Genomic DNA, 25422 nt, shown 5'->3' with positions numbered 1-25422 from the left:
CTGCCAAAGGTTCTGAATTTTCATCCATTTTGTGTATGCCCATAGAGTCTCCCATGCAGGTATTTGGTGTAAGTGGGGGCCCAATAATATAGTGGAATGTTTGGGACTTTCATGGCTCCTAACTCCCTGCTTGCCATCATTACAGTTCTCCTGATGCAATGTCTTTATTGAGCCCAGATGAATCTAAAGAGGGCAAACTGAAGTGCAATAAGGTCTGTAAGGGGCACTGGGACTGGTAGAGTTTCAAACAGATACAGAAATTTAGGGAGGATTGGCATCTTAACAACTGATATGCACCCCAGTAGGAATAGAGAGTGTCACTTCCATTTAGCTAAAAGAGAGTGTATTTGCCTATATAATGGGGGTAAATTACAAGTGTACTGTGAGGAATAGTTTGAGGAGATATTCTATCACAGGACATAGAATATAAGAGCATAGACTGTAAGTTTGGTAGAGTTCTGTGGGCATGGGTGAGGGTGGGAAGGATATCGTCAGCAAAAAGTGAGAGTTTAAACCCTCTGTCTAGGAACAACACTCCCCTTATGTCTGGATGGAGGCGATTAAGGGCTGCCATGGGTTCAATGCAGAGGACGAATAGAAGGCGAGACAAGGGGCAATCTTGCCTTGTCCTGTTTGAAAATGCAAATGGGATGGGAGGAAGCATGTAGATGTTTCAGCACTGCAGTGAGTTCCTGGTTATGGTGATGAAGAGGGTGCCTAACCCAAATCGTTTCAAGCAAACAAACATAAATGGCCAACTATGACAGCCATATGGTTTTTCATCAACTAGACGCAACAGCAACGCTGATTCATCAGACCAGTTAATCACATTAATAAGTTAAATTGCCATCCTAGTATTATGCCCTATCGGGCAAAAGTGGACAAAGACTACCCGATCTTTATGAATCAGTGAAGGTAGCCAGGAGTTCAAGTGGTTAGTAAGCAGTTTAATAAAAAGTTTGTAGTCTGTGTTTAGGAGGGCAATTGGTCTGTAGTTCGTAGATTCTAGGTGGTCCTTGCCAAGCTTAGGAAATAGTGTGTTAGGAAACCATTGAACAGAGGAAGAAGTCAGGGGATAAACTCCGTACTGTATGGTTTTTTTTTGCAGTAGAGGTATGTGAACCCATCTAGGCCAAGGAATTTTCTCCCAGGTAACAGCTTGAGTATGTCTCAGACTTTGTCAGTAGAAAAGGTACAGTTAGGGAGTTAGCTGTCTGTGGGGACAAAGAGGGGAGATTCAGCAGTTCAGCATAATATTTGGAGAGCATCACCATGATAGTTCTAGGGTTATATTCCACATGACCATCTCTTCTGCAGAGGGCATGGGGGATACTACTCATGGCTTGGACATGCAGTTGTCTGGCTAGCAAAGTATGGAGTTTATTCTTTTTCTCATAGTATGTTGATGTGTGTACAAAAACAATTTATCTACAGCTTGAAGTAGGAGACGTTTAATCTGCAATTTAGAGTCAACTATCAATTTTCGGGTACCTTTAAAGGGTATTGCGGACATCATAGACTCTAGGTGACCCAAGACACACTGTAGATCTTGTAGCAAATCTTTTCTCCATATCTCTCTTTAATTGAGAAGCTATAGTAATGCAGTGCTCTTGCATCACCGCCTTTGGCCTCTCCCAGAACATGGATGTCGAGGACACCGTACCTTGATTTTTCTCAAAGTATTATAGTTTATGTCTTTTAAGCATCTCGTTTCGTTTAATCTCCATTGACACTCTTTTGTGGAGACCAACGAGGACTTCAAAAATATTATGAACGTTAGTGGTCTGACCAATTGATGGAACCCATAAAAGCATCTGCTAACATATGCAGGGTCATGATATTACCATGAAAATCCAGTGTGGGAGTGATGGGGGGGGGGGGGAGTGTGGGAGTTATCAGAGGTATATTTGATTTTCCATAATTCATACAGTCCATGTTACATAGTTACATAGTATGGTTGAAAAAAGACATATGTCCATCAAGTTCATCCAGGGGATGGGAAATGTTATGACATTCTTTACATTTCCATAGCCATCAATGCTATTTTGCTCCTTTTTTGAAGCTGTTGTCTGTGACTGTCGTGACCAGTTACTGAGGTAGGCTCATCTATGAGAGAAGCAACACCTATTAAAAGATGCTAAGAACATGTATTGGTGGAGGTGGAGAAGGGTCCTCTTACAGCTGTTAATGTGAACAAGGCTACAATATTTGGAACAGGCTTATTATTGAGAGAGTGAGTAAAGCAATATAAAAGAGCCAATTATGTTTAGAATTCATGTTTTCTAGTTTGATTTTTAATAGACGTTTCCAGGGGATCAATTATATGAAATGTGACAAATTTTCCAAAAATGACTACGGTGATTCAGAATCAAGTAATCACATATGTGCAGACCATTAGCAGCTAATAAGTAAATTGCTGTAGGAATGCACACTTGATTCAGGAGGGAGTCCCTCTATATTTAGCTATGATGTGCCTTTTGGCTTTTACCTTACATAATATTTCATTCCATTTATTAAAAGATCCTAGTAATAATTCCTGTGAGGAACATTTCATGCACTTAGACATTTCTCATATTAATACAAGCCACCATCATTATGTAATCAGCAACCATTCGCTTTATGAAGTTTACTTTCAGACTTTGGGTAAGAATCTTGATGGTAAATGCCCAACGGATAATCTTTCCTATAAGATCACTGGGTTTATTTTCCTTGCCAGGCTCTTAGGTGAAGGAATGTATGAACACAGAGCAAAACTTTGCAGTACATTTATAGCTCAGTGACATCATTTCAGGCTTGAATGTGTTTCCCATGGAAAATAGCAGGTATCAGACAGGAAAGTAATAGTTTATTCCAGTCTGTAAATGCTAGACTGTATTAACTCAGTATTTTATATATTATAATACACTTGTTAGTTTATCAGGTTTTGTAAGGTATGTCATGCTCCGTACACTGTTTATAATTCATTATTTTTACCATTTTTATTTTCTTAATTCTTGATCTCTCATGAATGTGTCATTTGGCTAACTCCAGATATTAGTGACCTTAGTGAATTTTTCAATGACTGAATTCCTTAAAGTTTGTTATGAATTGTTTGTTAGAAACACTGAATAGCAGGTTTGTACATGAGCACAGTAGACATGTTAATGTACACAAGTAACTGAATTTTATATGAACTTGTAATTCATCAGTAAATGTCAGAGGACTGCTTACTTTACCTGAATCTTATGTCAGGTCATTTCTTTTCTTTCCAGCTAGCCTGGGAGTTCCAGATAGGAAACTCAAGTGTTATGGGGTAATTCTATTGTTACTTTAGCACAGACATTGTATAAAAATACATTTATGCATAAAATTACATTTATAGAATCCTTATACCAGTAAATATACATTGCTAAAAAAAATAAAGGGAACACTCCTAGATCTGAATGATTGAAATTTTCTCATTGAATACTTTGTTCTGTACAAAGTTGAATGTGATGACAACAAAATCACACAAAAATCATCAATGGAAATCAAATTTATTAACCAATGGAGGCCTGGATTTGGAGTCATCCCCAAAATTAAAGTGGAAAAACACACTACAGGCTGATCCAACTTTGATGTAATGTCCTTAAAACGTCAAAATGAGGCTCAGTAGTGTGTGTGGCCTCGACGTGCCTGTATGACCACCCTACAACGCCTGGGCATACTCCTAATAAGGTTGCGGATGGTTTCCTGAGGGATCTCCTCCCAGACCTGGACTAAAGCATCTGCCAACTCCTGGACAGACTGTGGTGCAACGTGACGTTGGTGGATAGAGCGAGACATGATGTCCAGATGTGCTCAATCGGATTCAGGTCTGGGGAACGGGTGGGCCAGTTCATAGCTTCAATGCCTTCATCTTGTAGGAACTGCTGACACACTCCAGCCACATGAGGTCTGGCATTGTCCTGCATTAGGAGGAGCCCAGGGCCAACCGCACCAGCATATGGTCTCACAAGGGGTCTGAGGATGTCATCTCGGTACCTAATGGCAGTCAGGCTACCTATGGTGAGCACATAGAGGGCTTTGCAGCTCTCCAAAGAAGTGCCACCCCACACCATTACTGACCCACTGCCAAACTGGTCCTGCTGAAGGTTGTTGCAGGCAGCAGATCGCTCTCCACCATGTCTCCAGACTCTGTCACGTCTGTCACATGTGCTCAGTGTTAGCCTGCTTTCATCTGTGAAGAGCACAGGGTGCCAGTGGCGAAGTTGCCAATCCTGGTGTTCTGTGGCAAATGCCAAGCGTCCTGCACGGTGTTGGGCTGTGAGCACAACCTCCATCTGTGGACATCGGGCCCTCATACCATCCTCATGGAGTCGATTTCTAACCGTTTGTGCAGACACATGCACATTTGTAGCCTGCTGGAGGTCATTTTGCAGGGCTCTAGCAATGCTCCTCCTGTACCTCCTTGCACAAAGATGGAGGTAGCGGTCCTGCTGCTGGGTTATGGCCCTCCTATAGCCCCCTCCACGTCTCCTGGTGTACTGGCCTGTCTCCTGGTAGTGCCTCCAGCCTCTGGACACTACACTGACAGACACAGCAAACTTTCTTGCCACAACTCGCATTGATGTGCCATCCCTCAGGAGACCATCCGCAACCTTATCAGGAGCATGCCCAGGTGTTGTAGGGAGGTCATACAGGCACGTGGAGGCCACACACACTACTGAGCCTCATTTTGACATGTTTCAAGGACATTACATCAAAGTTGGATCAGCCTGTAGTGTGTTTTTCCACTTTGATTTTGGGGGGACTCGAAATCCAGGCCTCCATTGGTTAACACATTTGATTTCCATTGATGATTTTTGTGTGATTTTGTTGTCATCACATTCAACTTTGTACAGAACAAAGTATTCAATGAGAATATGTCATTCATTCATTCAGATCTAGGATGTGTTATTTGAGTGTTCCCTTTATTTTTGATAAATGAGTAATTTATGCTCGGCGACCATCAAACTTAACTGAACTTGAATTGTTTTGTAAAGAGGAATGGTCCAAAATACCTTCATCCAGGATCCAGGAACTGATTAAAAGCTACAGGAAGCGACTAGAGGCTGTTACCTTTGCAAAAGGAGGATCTACTAAATATTAATGTCGCTTTTCTGTTGAGGTGCCCATACTTTTGCACCGGTCAAATTTTGGTTTAATGCATATTGCACATTTTCTGTTAGTACAATAAACCTCATTTCAATCCTGAAATATTACTGTGTCCATCAGTTATTAGATATATCAAACTGAAATGGCTGCTGCAAACACCAAAATATTTAGAACTAAAATGATTAAGATTAATAGGGGTGCCCAAACTTTTTCATAGGACTGTATAATGGTAACAGAAAGTCCGCAGAGGAAAACTCCATGAACTGTCTGTTCAAAGCACTGCGGGAAGAACCGCGATGCATTCCTGCCAGGGTTATTCCTGCCACAGTTGTTCCGCAGCGCTTTACTGCGGCGTTTCCGGCCCGTGGGGCCTTAGCCTTATAGAGATCTGTGAATGGCAGTGTGACTGCTGCTATTTACGCCACTAGAAGTATAAATAAGTGTACTTTGCCCTGGGAAGGCAATGTGAAAGAGACAAATCTTTGGAAAGTTGGGTGTTTCATTTGGTTTGCAGACAAGTGGGTTGCCACCAGATCTCCGCAGGGAACATGCATACAGGAAAGTAGTTCACAATCTACTTTCCTGTGTGCATAATTTGTGCGGGTAGCACGCGGCAAGCACACAGACTCCATTATAGTCTATATCAGGGGTCCTCAAACTTTTTAAACAGTGGGCCGGAGGCAGAGCAGGTCGCACAGACATCGTCAGCGGTGCCCTCCAATAGGTAAAGTGAAGTGCGCTCCATGGCCTGGCCCGAACTCCCAGGGAGCTTCTTTATAAATGCACGCCTGCCGGCGTTGTCGGCGGGGCCAGACAGAAGTGCTTGGCGGGCCGCATGTGGCCTGCGGGACGCAGTTTGAGGACCCCTGGTCTATATGGTCCGCGTGCTTTCACTGCACACCGCTTACAAATGCGTTCGGTATTCCGTTCAGGGGGTCCCCATGTGGACTCCCCGAATGGTTTACCAAATGCAGATGTTAACCCCATAATGCTCCCTGTCTGGCCTTTAGCATCCAGAACCATGTGGGTGGGTACAAAGCTCTGGAGATACTGAGTAGTAGGCACAGAATTTCATAGGGAGAGACACTGAACATTAGTTAGTAGCCAAATGGCTGAGGGTTTATTTTTGCACTCTGATGTGCATGCTGCTTGCTGTGTAAAATGAACAATAAACCTGATTGAGGTCAGTTTTGAACTGAATTCACTGTTTTTGTGTTGAAAAAGTCCCCTCGGCTTATACTCGAGTCAGCAACACAGCAACACAGTCTCTAGGTCCCCACTGAGCAGCTGACTCTGAGTACGGGCGCAGAACTTCTCCAGCTTCTCATTGCTGAGCTCCCTGGTCTGCCGAAGCAGATTGTCCACTGCCACCGAGCTGACCATCGTCCTACTCAAAGGGACAACACTGATCTGCTTCCTTATCTGTACACATAAAGCTGTTCATTTGTAAAGGAAGTGACGCAACTTGGAAATAGCCAATGAACGCTGGAGCTCTCTAAACAGGCCAAAATCTGTCATGTGCTCGTGTTATTACTTTGGGGACGCAGGTTTTATAGCCTTGTCTGAGGTCTAAGAGTGTCCGATATGCTGAGCTTGCTCCAGAGCTGTGAGCGCCACTTCAGCAGCTCCGACCTGTACACAGTGCTTGGGGTGAGGAAGACGGCGGGGTAGGCAGAGATTCGCCGAGGGTATCACAAAACCATCCTAAAAGTACATATCGACCGGGTACCGGAGGAGAAGGAAGAGGCCACTGTCAAGTTCTAAGTAAATGAGGGAGAGGCTACGCCATGACAGGACATGACCCCTCAACCCCACATAATCTGACAGGACCTCACTTTCCCCCCCTCCATCCCCCATATGATCTGATAAAATCTCATTCCACAACTCCCCCCCCCCCCCCCCGATAATCTGATGGGACCTCATTCTGCATCAACCCATAATCTGACAGGATGTCCTCCACACCCCCCTATAATTTGACAGGACCTCTCTGCAACCCTCCCTCCCTTAATTTGACAGGACCTCACTCCACATCTTCTAGACTGATGTTGATGGGGGGGTCGAGGTTTGGGGTGCAGTAGATGCTGGGGAAGGGGGGGATGTTTTGGTTGTCTGTCTGTCCCTTTCCTGAGCTTGAAGACTGGGGTTCTTTCCCCCACTTGGAATTCAGCCTGACTACAGCCAGGCTGAATATAGGGTATCTGCAGAGTCAGGAAGGGGTTAATAGGAGCACTGCAGATACCCTATATTCAGCCAAGCTGAATTCCAAGTGGGGGGAAAAAACCCCAGTCCTCAAGCTCAGGGAAGGGGCAGACAGACAACCAAAACACCCCCTCCCCTTTCCCAGCATCTCCTGCATCCAAAAACTCCAGCCATTTTAATTTTTGAAATTTTCCAGTAGCTGCTACACTCCCCCCCCCCAGGCTTATACTTGAGTCAATAAGTTTTCTCAGTTTTTTGTGGTAAAATTAGGGGCCTTGGCTTATATTCGGCTTGGCTTATACTCGAGAATACACGGTATTGAAAGTTTTTGATGTGCCAACCATCTTGATGAAGACATGGCGATCCTGTGAGCTTAAATAACCCCTAAACTGTCACAGTGTGTCTGTATAATATATATATAATAGTTATATTCTAATGGAATCACATCTGCTGTGCACCCACCATGTTAAATTATTATTATCAACAATTTAAGCCCTGCGGACAGATATCTGCAGCTGGGAATTACTACATTAAAAATTATGTACTGAATGAATAATCATTAACTAAATGAAATCACAGGATAAGTGAAATTGCCAAAAGAAACCGTCTACAAATTTTTATGATGTTAGAAGACGTAGTATAATTAAGATGTAAATGTGAAACTTAAATTATATATAAATTGTTTAAGTGTTCTCTGTAAATAAGGAAATGTGTAATATGAGATTCTGTGCCTACTACCCAGTATCTCCAGAGGTTCGTACCCACTCACATGGTTCTGGCTCCTACAGGCCCTTGCACAGTCATTTTCCATTAAAAAATACTTTTTAACAGTTATACTCATCTGTTTAATGTACAATTTGCTCCTCACAAATATTAGCCTAATATGTAGGTGGCTTGTTGAAACATGCTGTCAAGCAGCACATTTTGCTTTATGAAGATCTTTTTCAGTTTGGTTTATGAAGAAATTAAAGGGCATCTATCATTGGAACTTTACATTTTTAACTAAACCTATCTTCATGTAGCCTTTAGAAAGGCTATTGTAGATATACCTTTTGTTTTCTGATTGTTACAATCAGTGGCGTAACTAAAGTCTTGTGGGCCGGGGTGCAAACTTTTGTCCGGGGCCCCCTACCCCCTTCCAAGAGTGAATTCTTTATAGTGATGGTTACGGGCGCTGAACGATATCTCAGATAATTGAAAGGGGTATAGATTTAGTGCCCACAACTGCAGTTATCAAGAATTCGGTGAGTGAGCAGCACAGCACCCAAAATGTAAACAATACTGGGACAGTATTATATGCTCCACAGTAGACTCCACACAGTATTACGTGCTCCACAGTGGCCCCCAAACAGTATTATGTGCTCTATAGTATCCCCCAAACAGTATTATGTGCTCTATAGTGGCCCCAAACAGTATTATGTGCTCCACAGTGGCCCCCAAACAGTATTACATGTTCGACAATGGCCCTCAAACAGTATATACTCCAATGTGGCCCCCATACAGTATTACGTGCGCCAAAGTAACCCCCAAACAGTATTACCTGCTCCACTGTGGCCCCTACACAGTGTTATATGCTCCATAGTGTCCCCCACACAGTATTATGTGCTCACCAGTGGCTCCCACACAGTATTATATGCTCACCAGTGGCTCCCACACAGTATTATATGCTCACAGTGGCCCCCACACAGTATTATGTGCTCACAGTGCCCACTCCACAGAGCCTGAACCCCACATTCTCCCCTCTTGCTCACACACACCTTACACCTCCACATCACCCTCTTGCTCACACACAGCCTGCACCCCCATTCCCTCCTCTACTGCAGGAAGAGCCCCGGAGCTCATGCTCAGCCCAAGATGGGTGAGTATAACTATTTTTTTTTTTTTGAATCTTTATACACCTCCCCTGGGCTGGCATTTAATGGAAAGGGGCCCAGCCTTAATCTTTTTTATATTCACATTTTACAAAAAACAACTGTTACAATCAGCAGGAATTTTGCTGTATCATCATCTTTTACCTACTAAATTGTTTGCGATTGTTATTATCAAGCAGCTAATGAATGTATGGTCTGCTTTGGCTCATTATGGACTATTTTGGACAACATCTCTTCCCTTCCATCAGTTTGGTCCAATCACAGTAAAACTTGAAAGGATTGGTGTTTGACTGTGGCTGCTAGGGATGCCATGGGTAGTCCCAATTATTTTAAGCATGACATCAGATTATCTGGTCTGTCTGCGGGAACAAGGTGACTGGAAATGTTGCACAAAAACATCTACTTTTGGTTTCGGTTTTTCTTCTTTGGGATTTGCTGGATTTGACTAAGCATTTTTCCGTTCATCAACTTGTTTTTGTCTAGAAGAAAGAGGTGGTTCATCAATTCCTTTTTTTCACCCTGACTTCAATATGCTTATGTCCATATAAGGTTTCTCTCTTTTTTTGCCTCTTGTTTTTTGGTGCCTTTCGGGTTTCAGAGGTAGATCCTCCATATGCAGCTAAGCTAAGTGGTTTACTGGAGAATTATGTTACTTTTTCTGGCACTGTCCTACGTCTCTGTATTCGTTGTTCAAAAATTGACATTTTTGGTTGTGTCTGTTGGATTTCTAGCCACTCCCTTGGCCATTTCTCCCCTTTGTACGCTCTGTTTTTTTTTGTAATGGAATGACAAGATTCTCATCAGGTTTAAATTTATTTTGGTTTCTCATAAAGAATTATCATTGTCTCATCCCCCTACAGTTTGGCAGTCTCTCTTTTTGCATTGGGGTTGCATGAGTGGTCATCCTGTTTTGCGGGCTTTGTGCATCCTAATTTGTTGGTTTATCTGTTTCCTCTTTTTCAGATAGTAGTGCTGCAGTTTGACTGATTGGCCACAATTATCTCTACAGGGAAGAAAATTATGCAATCTCCCAGATAGGAGGTGACATTGGGTTTCACCAATGCTCATATCTTCTATAGAGAAAGCCAGGGACTGCGGTGGCTGCAGGTTTTGCCTAAGGTGGTATCTGTGAGTCATAATTCATCTGCCCCCACAGTTTTGCTTCTTCTTGAAGGGGAAAAAATTCTCTGTGAAGTATGCCTTGGGGAGCTGATTCTGTTTATCCATTTTTTTTATTTTTTTTTCGAGAATGTGGTTATAATTTGGTGCAAGGTATTGCCTAAGGAAATTTGACATGGAGCAAGAGATCCCTCTAAAATGGAAAGGGTTAGACGTTTACCATTGACATTGTCAGCTGGAGGGCAATAATCATTCCCTGTTGCTATCCGACGATATTCACATGAACAATATTGGTTTAGATATATTGTTGTCTGACTTGCAAGATGGCTGGTGGGTGTTGTAATATGGCATAGGCAATACACATCCTCCTTTTTGTTGGATTATCCTTGTTGGTTTATAATTCAAGGTTCCCCATGCTCACCATGCCAGTGACTGTTTGGTGTACGGTGATGTTAATTTTGTTTGATAAAGTTCTTCTGCTTTATGGTTTTCAATAATTTTCAATATGGTTTTCCCTAATTTTCTATTTTTAATAAATACCATGACTAACAACAACATCAATATAACATTGGTTTATGGACTCTTTATTTCCTAAAAGATAATTTGTTTATTTTGTTAACAAGCTTGGTCCGGTTAAGGAAAAGAAATAGTAAAAGGAACTTTTCGCAGTCTTGTGGACATACCTTACTTATGTCAAAAGAAGTCTTGCTCTTGAGAAGTTCAACTTTCATTCCAGTACACCAACCAGCTAACGCTAGATTCCCACCTGCAGCACTTTTCTTTCCACTTTTTTTTATGTGGGTCAGGGGATGGAAACCCCAAAAGGAGTTAAAGTGATGGTGTGAACCTACCGTAACTTGCAAATACAATAAAAGTTGAATTTCTCAGCAGTAAGATTGCATACCATACAATAAGGTATGAATACTATGCCACTAACCCTCCAATAGATTGTAAGTGATAGTATGCAGTAGTGATTTTGGTGGTTGTGGACTCCCTTTAATATAGAATTTTTGAACAGATTTATTAAAATGACCTAAATACAAAACTGTTTTAGTTGCCTATATCAACCAATCACAATGCAGCTTTCATTTTTCAGTAGCAGAATACAAAATGTACAATGTAGAGATGAGTGAGTAGTATTCGATCGAGTAGGTATTCTATCGAATAGTCGAATATTGAGGTCTACTCGAATCGAATTTAGAATTTTCGAATATTTCACTACTCGCTCATCCCTACTGTATACGTTTTTTTAATGCCTACATTGTCCTAGATCCTGTCCCATGTCCCCTGCATAGTTATTGGTGTAAAAAAAAGTACCAGGGAAGGTGGGAGGGGAATCAAATTTTTACTGCGATTACCGCGTGGTATTTGACCGAGTACGAGTATTTCGAATACCGTAGTATTCAATCAAATACCTACTCAATCGAATACTACTCGCTCATCTCTAGTATGATGCGCTGTGATTGGTTGCTATGGGCAACTAAAACAGTTTTGCTGTTGGATCATTTTAATAATAATCTGCACCTTTGATCTTCTACTAATGCCCAGTGACTATAACACTGCATGCTGGCCATACAGAGCATGAAGAAAGAAAGAAGGTGTTTGTTGCGAACCATTCACCATGGCACTCCTTTATTAATTGTGCATTGTATTATCATTTAACACTACACTGAACCGTAACTATAGAAGAACTTTGGTCTGAGACCAAGATGTGATCTCATTTTTTTAGATGATCAAATGCTAATTAAAAGTAAAATATAACAACACAATTTTGTTTAATTGCTGTTTCAATATTTTAATAGGATTTTAATTTGCTCCTAAGTATAAATATAGGTATAACTACAATAACAGTACTGTGCATGAAAAGGGAATTGAATTACCTGTTTAATAAGACATTTAAGATGTGGAAAATTATGCATGTATCATATCTCAAGACATGTCACAGTCACACAACTAATTCTAGTATTGAATGCAAATACCCTATTAGTATGCACATACTGTATGTGGCATTTAAGTGCAACAAAAGCTTATGTGGAATTGGGTTTACATTTGAGGACAACATCTAAAGCATATGGACAATAAAATGTTTCTGCTGCAAACAGTTTAGATTGTTAGTAACAGACTCCACTATAGGGGTCATAGTTGCGAGTTTGCCCAGAAGCCTGGAGCCCACAGATCATCCTCACCATTCTAAGGCTTAGTTCAAGTTTGCAATAGAGTCTACATTCAATACAGTTGCCAGCTAAAGGTCCAAATACAGCAACCTGTGTAAAGACTGCTTTACTGTATAGTCACTTTCTTCCTTTGCCATTCCCTGGTTATATTCTAATGTATGCTAAAACCTTGAATCTGGATAGTTCAAGTGTGCAGATAACCGCCATCAACAATCAACCGACAATATATCCTTGGACTTCGATGGGTTTTAAAAGGGCTGTGTGATGGCTGTTAAAAAACAAATGGATGTCACATGGTTGAGTCACTAATGCCTAAAATGGACCAATATATCCATTTCCCAGAGATGTTTGGCAAGGGTTCAATGGTATGGTTGTGTAAATAAGTCCGAATTTACACAACCAAGTTTGATCCATGAAACTTGGTTTGTTTGCTGGATTTACCAGTGTGAACGTCCAGCCAGGAGAGGGACTCTAACATAATAGTTATCCATGCTGCTGGGAGTTACTGCCTCCCAACAAAATACTCTCCTGATCATAGTATAGGACAGTATAGCTGGGAGTCATGGAATTATACAGAACCAGTGAATGGGCCACTGTATGCATGTACACCTGGAGCAGGAAAAAGTGGGAGGGGTCAGAGAGAGGTTGGGTAAATACTGATACTTGCCCCTTATGCCATCCAGCTCGTAAGCCCTATGCTTAATGTGGCTATGGCCTAAAAGTTGAGGAGTGGTAGAGGAGGACACCTGTGGCTTCATACCCTACAAGTAGCAGAACTGGATATGGATTCCACTTCTCCCTGTTTCTGTGATCCTGTTTTATTTGTAACCACAGGGTTGGTTGCATTCCACACCTGCATATGTCACCTTTGGGGAGTAAACCTTTTATTCTTCTAGAGAGAAGGGCGTGCCCCCTTGTCTTTTCACAAGATTTTACATGGAATAGTGTTTCTCCACATTTTTTTATGAGCTATTTATATATTTATAAGGGTCAACCAAAGACAGACAGCAAATAGGGGAATGGGTAACGAATATATATTCAATAATCAAAAAAACAAAACTAATGATGTTAAACCCCTTATATGTACCACAATGCATCACATGCCAGTCAGAAATACCCAGAAAACCTGAGTATCCAGAAGTCCAGCCGTTAATGGCCTATTAAAAAACCAAAAATGCAGTGGTAGCGGCTGTCGCCGGACCCCTCGGTAGTTACGCCCATGGGTATGGCAATACTCTACATGTGGCTGTTGTGTGATGCCTGGCCAGGGCTCAGAATGGAAAGGATCATAGATTTTGCAGCAGAAAAACATTTCAACTGACCTCACTTTAAAACTTTACCCCTTTAGGCATTCATCTGGGGGGGGGGGGGGTGGTACAGTGAGCATTTTGACCCCACAGGCTTTTCCAAATGGTAGTTCACAGCAGATGGTACAGAAGGACAATTGTAATTTTCGAGTCATATATGTCATTTCAATGTCTGATATCCCCTTTGTATCATCAGAGACGCACACACTGGAAAAACTAAGATATGGGCTATCCCATGTACAAAAAGTTGTATATGTGGGCATAAACTGTAGCTTGGGCACACAGCAGAGCAGAAGGAGTACTGCGCTTTATCATGTTTGTGTTATGTCAGTCCAGGTAGCTGCAACGGGGCTAAGGAATAGCAGTAGGGAATCTCGCCCTGCACTACTCCCACTAGCTATCCCGGTCCCTGCCTCACGGGTGTGGGTCGGCTGTACTCAGGCTAAGCCTGACCCCGACAGCTCCTCTCTCACTGATACCGTAGGCCTAGAGGGAAGTGGGAGAAGGAATGCCCTATAAGATCTCTAGGGGCTGGAGACTAAAGGGGGTCACCCCTAACGAACAAGTGAAGCTGCTACTGACAGGGACTGACAAGGGTGTGCGCTGACTAACAACACAAGCAGCACACAGGAAACATGTGGGAAAGGTTCCCCAAACCAATATGGGAAGGAACTTTACACTAGGAAACAAACACAGGGAAACTGAGTAGAAATCAAAGGATAAGGCAATTCACTCACACAGTCAATTATACACAGAGGGAGGATTGGTGAACACAGAAGGGAAAACACACAAACCAACTCGTTCACCCAAACCTCCCAAAAACCAACCACGGAACTTCCTCTATCCAAGATAACCACCTACTCCTCCTGCTAAGGCCTAGCTCTGTAAAAGCGACACTCAGCACAGAACCATGGGAGGCATGGGTTTAAATACAGAGTAGAGACCACTCCTCCCAGGTGCAAATGGGAGGACAGACTAATCAACCAGGATATAAAGCTGCCTACCAGCAGTGCGCGCGTGCAAGTCAGAAGGTGTGCACCAATATCCACGACAGGACAACCCCGCAGCGCCAGGATGCCACCCCAGACACTGCACAGCCAAAAACTCCCCAGGTAAGAAAAATAGAAAGTAATGAACCTAAATACTCCTAACAGGATCCTCCCCTCAAGGAGAAGACTCCGGATTCTCTAGGAGCATGCTTCTTCGGGAACTCCTTGTGGAATTTCTCCACGAGTCTGGGGGCTGACATATCCGACTCCAGGACCCAAGAATTATCCTCAGGACCGTATCCCTTCCATGCCACCAGATACCGTAGCTTCCCCCGAACATATTTGCTATCCAGAACTCGGGATATCTCATACTCCCCGGACTCAGAAACTGGTGGAACCTTAACTGGAGACGTTCCCTTCTTGGCCTTCTTTAACAATGAGACATGGAACACCCGGTTTAACTTCCACCTTTTAGGTAGTTGCAGCTGCGCCGCCACTTCATTTACCATCTTGATGATCTTAAAAGGACCAACAAACCTGGGACCCAGCTTCTTGCTAGGAACCTTCAACCTGATATTCTTGGTGGACAACCAAACCATCTCACCAGGGAAGAACTGCAACTCTCCTCTCTTCCGATCCGCCTGGACCTTAGCCTGGTGCGACGCCCGCACCAGATTCTCTCGGATACGGGACCATACCCCTTGCAGCTTTTTAGAAAATAGCTCCTCCTCCGGAACTGGGGAAGAAATGGAAGAAAATACACCGAAAACAGGATGTCTACCACCGGAGCAAAAAAAAGGTGTGGTACCTGTGGCATTGGAATCATGGTTGTTTAGGGAAAATTCTGCCAGGGGGAGAAAGGCAGCCCAATTATTCTGGTTCTCTCGAACAAAACACCTCAAAAACTGTTCCACATCCTGATTCTTCCTCTCTGTTTGTCCGTTAGACTCTGGGTGAAACCCAGAGGAAAACGACAGTGTAACTCCCAATCTGCTGCAAAAAGCCCGCCAGAATTTAGCCACAAATTGCGGTCCCCTGTCCGAAACGATCTCCTCAGGAAGACCATGCAACCTTACAATTTCTTTAATAAACGCCTCTGATAGTGTCTTGGCACATGGCAGCCTGGAAAACGGGATCAAATGGCACATTTTCGTGAAGCGGTCAACGATTACCCAAATGACTGTGAAACCCTTAGACACCGGAAGGCCCGTGATGAAATCCATAGACAGATGAGTCCAAGGTGCCTTAGGAGGTTCCAATGGATGTAGAAGACCGTGGGGACGGGTATGCGATGCCTTGGCTCTTGCACAGACCAAACAATTTTGAACAAACTGCAAGACATCCTTACTCCACCCTGGCCACCAAAAATTCCTAGACACCAATCTCATGGTCTCTGAAACCCCCGGGTGACCAGAAAGAACCGACTCGTGACACTCCCTCAGGAGACTTTGTCGGAGAGTAGTTGGGACAAAAAGCTTGTTTCTAGGTATCTTGGAAGGTGCAGCGTGTTGCGCTTCGATCAAGGCCTTCTCCAATTTCGCGCCCAATACTGCTACCACCACTCCATCCCCAAGAATAGTGGCAGGCGCCTCTCGTTCCTCCTCAGTCGACATATACCGGGATAAAGCATCAGCCTTAACATTCTTTGAACCCGGCACATAAGTCACGGTAAAATGGAACCGCGCAAAAAATAGAGCCCATCTTGCCTGCCGTGCATTTAATCTCTTCGCCGACCCAAGATAAACCAAATTCTTGTGGTCAGTAAATACCTGGACTGGCCTTCTGGCCCCCTCCAGGAAATGACGCCAATGTTCGAACGCTAGTTTTATTGGCAGTAGTTCCCTATCTCCGATGTCATAATTCCGTTCAGAGGCAGAGAATTTCTTAGAAAAGAAGGCACAGGGATGCGTACCCTCCTCGAACTCCTGAGAAAGTACTGCTCCCACCCCCACCGAGGAGGCATCCACCTCCACTCGGAAGGCCAACCTCTCATCCGGCTGTCTCAAAATGGGAGCGGACGAGAATCGCTTCTTCAGTTCTTCAAACGCAGCTAGCGCCTCTGGCGACCACTTAGCACAGTCAGCCCCCTTCTTAGTCAAGTCCGAGATAGGTTTCACAACCTCAGAAAATCCCTTGATAAACTGGCGATAATAGTTGGAGAACCCCAAGAACCGTTGGACCGCCTTTAGGTTCTCGGGTCGCGGCCACTCCAAGACTGCCCTGACCTTCTCAGGGTCCATCTCGAATCCCTTTTCCGATAGGATATAGCCAAGGAAACATAATTTATTGACCGCGAACACACATTTCTCCAGCTTAGCACTTAATTGGTTAACCCTCAGGAGATCTAAAACCCCTCTCACTCTCTCCCAATGAGTCTCCAAATCCGGGGTGTAAATGAGTATGTCGTCCAGATAGACCACAACCCCCCTCCCTATGACGGCACTTAGTACATCATTAATAAAATTCTGAAAAAACGCAGGCGCATTGGTTAGACCGAAAGGCATCACAAGATTCTCAAAGTGTCCTAGGGGTGTGTTAAACGCTGTTTTCCACTCATCCCCCTTCTTGATTCTCAGCAAGTTATACGCCCCACGTAAATCTATTTTACTAAACCAGCGGGCTCCCGTAATCTGGCTGAATAGATCCGAGATCAACGGGATGGGATAGGGATTCCGCACCGTGATTTTGTTAATCTCCCTAAAATCCAAACAAGGGCGCAACCCTCCATCTTTCTTCTTTACAAAGAAAAACCCCACTGCTACTGGGGACTTAGATGGGCGAATATGCCCCACCTCTAGACTCCCCTCAATATACTCCTTGAGCGCCTCCCTCTCCGGAATAGTGAGATTGTACAACCTTGTCTTGGGTAACACTGCATTTGGTATAAATTTAATCGAGCAATCATAGGTGCGATGTGGTGGTAATGTCTTGGCTGCCCTTTCCTCAAAGACCTCCCTGAACTCACATATTTCTTGAGGCAAATTGTCTATAGACAAAGACATAACGGATATGGGCAGACATCGACCATTACACCCCTGCCCCCAAGAAACTACTGACTCGGTCTCCCAGTTGATAATAGGGTTATGCTGCTTCAGCCAGGGCCACCCCAACACTACTTGTGCTGGTAACTTAGACAACAAGAACAAGTCAATCTCTTCCCTGTGGCCACCCACAATAAACTCCAGACCCTCCACCTGTTTGGAGATGGCAGCTTGCTGTAGAGGGGTCTTATCAATAGCCCACACCGGTATCTGAGACTTCAAGACCAAAGGACTCACCCTTAATTGCTCACAAAACTCTGAGTCAATAAGGTTGACTGCCGAACCACAATCAACCAAAATCCGGCACTTCTGCCCATTTACCCATCCTTCAAGGGTCAACACGGCAGTCTGAGTACAGGAAATATGCACACCTCCCTCCTTAGTAGGTTTTCTCCCTTTACCCTCAATAGACCTGGAGTTATTACTCTCCTTGGCGAACCATTCTCTGGAGGGGCATACCCTTGCTACATGTCCCATCCCTCCACACACAAAACAGCGTACTGTGCGGGACCCTTCACTCTTGGGTCTAGCACTTCGCACAGTGGCCCCAATCTGCATGGGTTGGTCCCCCGGGTCCTCTCTAAAAACAGAGAATTGAGGAGGGCTAAGCCCCCCAGGACTCTTGTCTCCACGCTCCCGGAGGCGCCGTCCAACTCTAATTGCCAGCTGCATGGCCTCATCTAGATCTCCCGGAACAGGGTGAGAAACTAGATGGTCTTTAACCTGGTCCGAGAGCCCTGTCTCAAACTGACTAAGTAGAGCGGGGTCATTCCAGTGTACTTCTGCTGCCCACCTACGAAACTCTGTGCAATATTTCTCTATAGCGTGATCCCCTTGCACCACACGTCGTAGGTTATACTCAGCCGTGAGTACCCTGTCTGGGTCGTCATACAGTAACCCCATTGTGGAGAAAAACGCCTCTACAGTTAGTAAGCAAGCTGAGTCGGCTGGTAACGAATGTGCCCAGATGAGGGGATCATCTCTCAATAAAGTAATAATAATCCCAACTCTCTGTACCTCAGAACCGGAGGAAAACGGCCGTAGCCGGAAATACAAAAGACAGTCCTTTTGAAATCGGAAAAAATCTGACCTCTTACCTCGGAAGGGTTCAGGTAAGCTGACTTTTGGCTCCAGAGGCCGACCCACAGGGGCGCTACTCACCTGCCTCTGTATGCCCTCCACCTGAGAGGCTGTGTGTTGAGCCAACTGCTGTAACTGAGATACGTCAGAAGCTTGGATGGCATCCATTCGTAGCTTGATCCCCTCCATCTCAGTGGAAATCTGCTGCACCGCCTGGTACAACTGTTTCAGGTCCGTCATAATGCAAACGAACTTTTTTTTTTTAACCGGCTGAGTGTACTGTTATGTCAGTCCAGGTAGCTGCAACGGGGCTAAGGAATAGCAGTAGGGAATCTCGCCCTGCACTACTCCCACTAGCTATCCCGGTCCCTGCCTCACGGGTGTGGGTCGGCTGTACTCAGGCTAAGCCTGACCCAGACATCTCCTCTCTCACTGATACCGTAGGCCTAGAGGGAAGTGGGAGAAGGAATGCCCTATAAGATCTCTAGGGGCTGGAGACTAAAGGGGGTCACCCCTAACGAACAAGTGAAGCTGCTACTGACAGGGACTGACAAGGGTGTGCGCTGACTAACAACACAAGCAGCACACAGGAAACATGTGGGAAAGGTTCCCCAAACCAATATGGGAAGGAACTTTACACTAGGAAACAAACACAGGGAAACTGAGTAGAAATCAAAGGATAAGGCAATTCACTCACACAGTCAATTATACACAGAGGGAGGATTGGTGAACACAGAAGGGAAAACACACAAACCAACTCGTTCACCCAAACCTCCCAAAAACCAACCACGGAACTTCCTCTATCCAAGATAACCACCTACTCCTCCTGCTAAGGCCTAGCTCTGTAAAAGCGACACTTAGCACAGAACCATGGGAGGCATGGGTTTAAATACAGAGTAGAGACCACTCCTCCCAGGTGCAAATGGGAGGACAGACTAATCAACCAGGAAATAAAAGCTGCCTACCAGCAGTGCGTGCAAGTCAGAAGGTGTGCATCAATACCCACGACAGGACAACCCCGCAGCGCCAGGATGCCACCCCAGACACTGCACAGCCAAAAACTCCCCAGGTAAGAAAAATAGAAAGTAATGAACCTAAATACTCCTAACAGTTTGGAGTACAGAATTAGAGGGACTTTCTTGACACCATGTTGTTTTGCAGAGCACTGAAGTTACTAGTAAATTGGAATTTCCAAAGACATGAACCCATTATGTAGGGGAAATTAGGGTGTCTGCAAACATAACATGCTGTCCAAATATCTGCGCTCTAAAAGCACATAGCGCTCCTTCGCATCTCATTCACATTTGTCCCCTGCTGTGCGCCCAAACAGCAGCTAATGCCAATATGTATGACACTGTTGTACCCAGGATAAAATACCTAACAATGTGATATGTGAGTATAAACTGCTATTTGGGCACAGCCGGGAACTGAAGGGGAGGAGAGCTATTTGGTTTTTGGAGTACAGTTTAGTTTTTGGACATCATGTCACTTTTGTAGAGCCACTAAATTGCCAATAAAGTGGAATCCATGGACACATGACCCCACTTTCGAAACTACACCTCTCAAGCGATTTATCAAATGGCCTAACAAGCATTTTTAACCCTTGAGTGTTTCATTAATTTAATTTATAGAAATTAATGTGCAGCTGATAATGAAAAGTGTCTCAGACTTGTATTGATAAATCTGAACTAGACAGACAGAGAGGGCAGTACGGTGTGTTGCCCAGACCTGTGGTGATAGCCTAGCCAAGTGAATAGAGCAATGGGTGCAAATGGGCAAATGAAGTCCCCTGTAAGCGCCAAAAATAATCCAGATAGTGAAAGGATGTGACAAGATAGGTGTCTGCATGTTGGAAAGTATGACTTTCAGAGAGAGCAAAGAGAATGGATTTCAGATGACAAAATACTTATGCAACTTAGTAAATGATTGAAGGTTTTAGAGGAAGTTGAGCTTGGTGAATGTAAGTAAGGAAGGTGTGTTTGTTGCTGGGTTCACACTAGCGCTTGTACTACATTTGGGGTTTCCATTCCCCTCTCCGCATTAAAAAATTTGGAGGGAAAAGCGCTGTAAACCCAGCGGCAAACCACACAGACCCCATTATAGTCTATGGGGTCTGTGGGTTTCCTAAGGTAAGCTCTTTTATTTTTTAATCTGGATTAGGTTTCCCCAAACGGACATCCCCCTAACGGAAAGCCAAACACAAATGTAAACCTAGCCTAACAATTGTGGATTTTGTAGTCAACCTCCTCTAGAAGAAAGTGCCCCTTATAGTAAACAATAGAAGGCCTAAACTAGTGTTTCATGTACATGTTTATAGAGGAAAATCCATTGTTTCAGCGCAATGTGAATTAGAACTCACTCATTGTTTTGTAATGTTATTTTATATATAATGCGCCTTTTCTGTTATGGTGAGAGTTTACAAAAATTTATATTTTGACTGAATGAATGATATGATTTGCAAGAAAGTGTATGATAAAGTAATGTATATGGTCTAGAAATCCTACATCTGTTAGGGATTTGAGTAGACGTTGCATGGTAAATGGATTAGGAGGTCATGTGGGCACAATATGCATTGGCTGATTCCATATTTTATTTTATGCTCTTCTATTTCTTCTGCTTGCTGTACTGATTGAGAACTATATTGACACTATATTGTGTATTTATAACCACATTGAATTGTTCGTAATCTTGGAGTGCATGTAGGAGCTCTAGAAGGCTGAAATTTATTTGTATGGGATTGCCTGAATGAGCTGGCACTTTAAAAGACAATGAAAGACAGTGTATAGTTTGATGTTTTGCTTGACTATGTGGCTCTACAATAGCGTGATGACACAGGACGGAGAAATAAAGCCCAACTATGTGTATGGTAATGAAGTGGGAGTGGGGCTTACTCGACACACAAAGGACTGTCATTGTCTTTGAAGATGTCTGAATATTGCTTATAGGATGTGATTAAACAATGTAATGTATTGAATCCACCATGGTTCTAGACCCTGGATTCAAGAAGGGGAGATAACATTTACCTGGCCCCAGAAAAGGAAGAATTTGACTTGACACATGATCATTTAGAACTATGAAGAATGGAACACAAGATTTTGAAATAGTAAAAGACCTTTTTTTTTAACATAGATTTTGAATGTTTCATAGATTGTTCTAGAGAAAGATCATGTAAGATAACGTGTGGCAGCCATGCATATTGAAGTTTTACTGTGAAGCTAGTCATTGAGACATTTAAGATAAGCTGAAGGTAAGACTGTAAATGTGAATGTTGGTTACAGGTATTCTTTTGGGATTACCAGTATTCTTTTGGGATTGGTTATGGGCTCATCTGGCATAGTAGAAACGTTGCTGGGTCCACTGAGACCAGTGGAAAGAGAAGATGGCATGGGTGGGTATGGCATTTGAAGAATTGTAAGAAACCTTTTTTTATCAAGAGCCCCATACCTCACAATGACCCATCCCATCCATGGGTCATAATGACCTATCTATCAGGCAGCCCCATTCACAGTGCAGGGAGGAAAAGTAAGTAAATCTGATAATGTCTTCAATAACAGCTAATTCACAAAAAGTTTTTCAATTGAGTAGATTAAATTAAAATAACTGTTAAATAAAGGCACACAAACCCTGGTTACTGATAATGTCTTCTCAGGAATGATAATTAAATGTCAACAATGCCTTGAAGAAACAAGTCTCAGAAGACATCAGAATACAAGTTTTAGTGATGCGATAAAATTGGACAAAATTCACTTCTCGGCCTTTTGGCTAAACTCGAGTGTAGTATCTGTTCTTATCAGAACCAGCCAGTATGGGCTCCTATCTGGGGTATGGGAGGGGGACAGGCTCTCTGGTGGGGGCTGGTTAGAAAACTGGGGACAAAAACAGAGAACCACTTGTTGGACTAACTGCTTTGCAAGTAGTGGCTAGTAATTGGCTCTGCCAGTGGGTGTGGCGCCCCAATGTAGGTTGCCAACAGAACGCCATGAAAGCAGGCAGCGAACCACAACAGGGATTGATGATCCCTGGGGATCAAGGGCATTGGACCGGGAAGTACTTTGAAGGCATCTAAGTGCAAGTGCCCTGGATGTAAAGGTGGCTCGCAGGGTGCCTAAACTCACTGGGGGTGGGATCCTAATGAGTGATGGCACATTGCACAGCACTTTTTACATTTTCAGAGCACCCATCCTTATGTCTGGTCTAACCAGCACGGGTAATTTTTATAAATCCAGCGGATAGACCGGGCCTTCACTGCACTCTTTCCACTTGTTTATTTTTTTGTATGTGATCACTGTTTTGTCACTGTGTTTTTGTTAAGGATGAAGGGGTGCGAATAACCCTTTTGGGTCCCTCTCGACGTCTAGGGGTAGAATGGTGTGGCCATTAGGTTCCCTCCTCACTGAGTTTTGGTTCACCTCTGCTTTTGTGGAGGTGGACATAGTTGCAGGCTCTGGGAGTATTCTTGGGGTGAGAGCCCTTTAGGAAGCTAGAGCAAGTAGTCTCCCTGCTCCGGCAGGAGGCAGTTGCAAGCCTCAGGCTGCTTGGTACCTTTTGGTCCAGTAGCCTGAGGAGAGTGAATAGTCACAACACTTTGATGAACTTTGATAAGGTGAGAGTGGCAGCAGTTCTATCTGTACACCGGAGGTCGAGAAACGCGTCGTACTGTGCTGTACCTACCTTAATACATTTCTTGTATCCTGGATTTTGTGTTGCCATCCTCTCTATACCAGTGAGCACGGTTCTCCCTTGCGGACCATCGGTCCCTGTTGTCTCTGTCTAGGAAAAAAAGTATGGTTGGTAATGAGTTAACTAACATTAATCAATCCATGTATGTGAATTGCGTTACCTAGTTGCAGACAGCCGTGTATATTTTGCAGTCCACAAACTAGTAATCAATGTTCCTTTTTTTGCGGACTGTGTTATCAGTGTGTCTTCAGCATCAATGCCATATGTCCATATAGACAGTGTGTCAACAATGTGTCATTTGAGTTTGGACATCTAATGATGTCCCTAGCTAGTCATCCAATACAGACAGCACACTGATGACACACGGAGTACATGTGTGTGCTGTCCGTGGTTTTTACTCTCCCATAGGCTTCTATGGGCGAGTACATGCCGCAAACACTGAACAGAACAGGACCTGCTCTATCTTTTAAAGCTCGGACTCACAGCCCACGCAGTGATTAGTGGAAATCATGGTCATCCGCATGTGCCCATAGAAATGAATGGGTCAGTATGCTATCTGGGAAAAACACGGACCGCACACTGAAAATTCACACGGTCGTCTTTAAGAGTCTTACACTTACAGGGAAGAAAAACCCTTCCTACTTTTTGACTGGACAAGTCAATTGTCAAGCTTTAATATTACAATCGAGGATTTTAGGATATTCACATGGTAGATTTGATGCAGAAAGTTTTAACTGTCCAATTAATCTGAATAGTACAATACAACAGAATATATACCGTAAATATTAATTCTATTATTTATATTAATAAAAGGTAAATAATGTCACACTTAACTGAAAAGTTCCTTTTTCCTTCATTTTTCAGTTTATTGCTCCTATATAATAGTAATACCAGAGACAAAGAGGAGTCATTTACTTGACCGAATGACCAGCATGCTGCCCCTTTTGGCTCTATTTTTCTAATACATACATTGAGAGCCTTCCCTTTTCTGAATGAACAGAGCACAAAGTTGGCAAGACCTTGGGAAGCAGGCCAGGAAGACTGAAAAGCCTTACATATTTGTGTGGGCTGCTACAGAGAAGCTGCCATGATGTTACAAAGGAGAAAGAACTAAGATCCCTATTATCTAAATGACATTAGGCAAAGGTGAAGACATTTGACAGTAGACACGTCAAGTCAGCAAATGGCAAATAAAAATGAGACTCAGAATTTTAAATGGAAACAAAACCGCCTTGTCCTTTTATTGATGGTAATAAAGGGAAAGGATGACTGTTGTGCAAAAGGACACTTCAAATCCCAATTCAGGAGCTCTGTGACGTTTGGGAGCTGTCGGATATTTATGATTTGTATTGTGCTTTTACGAGTGTATTGAAAGTTTAGATATTGAAAACGTGGATTATGTCATGCCTCAAAATGTGAATAGAGGATAAGATCTACTGAGTAAAAGAGAAATAGAAAAGATAGGCGTGAAATTTACCTAGAACTTACCTACATTTTTTATATATACAGATAGAGACATTCCTCTCTCTCTCTCTCTCTCTCTCTCTATTTACCAATTATAACTACTATTTAGATTATTAAAAAAAAACCTGTAGTAAAAACTTGAGCACAAACACCGGTCAATAAAGTATGTCACTGACCAACCAATATTTTTTATATATTTTTCTTTCTTTCTTTCTTTCTTTCTTTCTTTCTTTCTTTCTTTCTTTCTTTCTTTCTTTCTTTCTTTCTTTCTTTCTTTCTTTCTTTCTTTCTTTCTTTCTTTCTTTCTTTCTTTCTTCCTTCCTATCTATCTATCTATCTATCTATCTATCTATCTATCTATCTATCTATCTATCTCTCTCTCT

This window comes from Leptodactylus fuscus, chromosome 4 (genome assembly GCF_031893055.1).
Source record: "Leptodactylus fuscus isolate aLepFus1 chromosome 4, aLepFus1.hap2, whole genome shotgun sequence".
In the NCBI taxonomy this organism is placed as follows: domain Eukaryota; kingdom Metazoa; phylum Chordata; class Amphibia; order Anura; family Leptodactylidae; genus Leptodactylus; species Leptodactylus fuscus.
Note: the sequence above shows the minus strand (reverse complement) of the source record.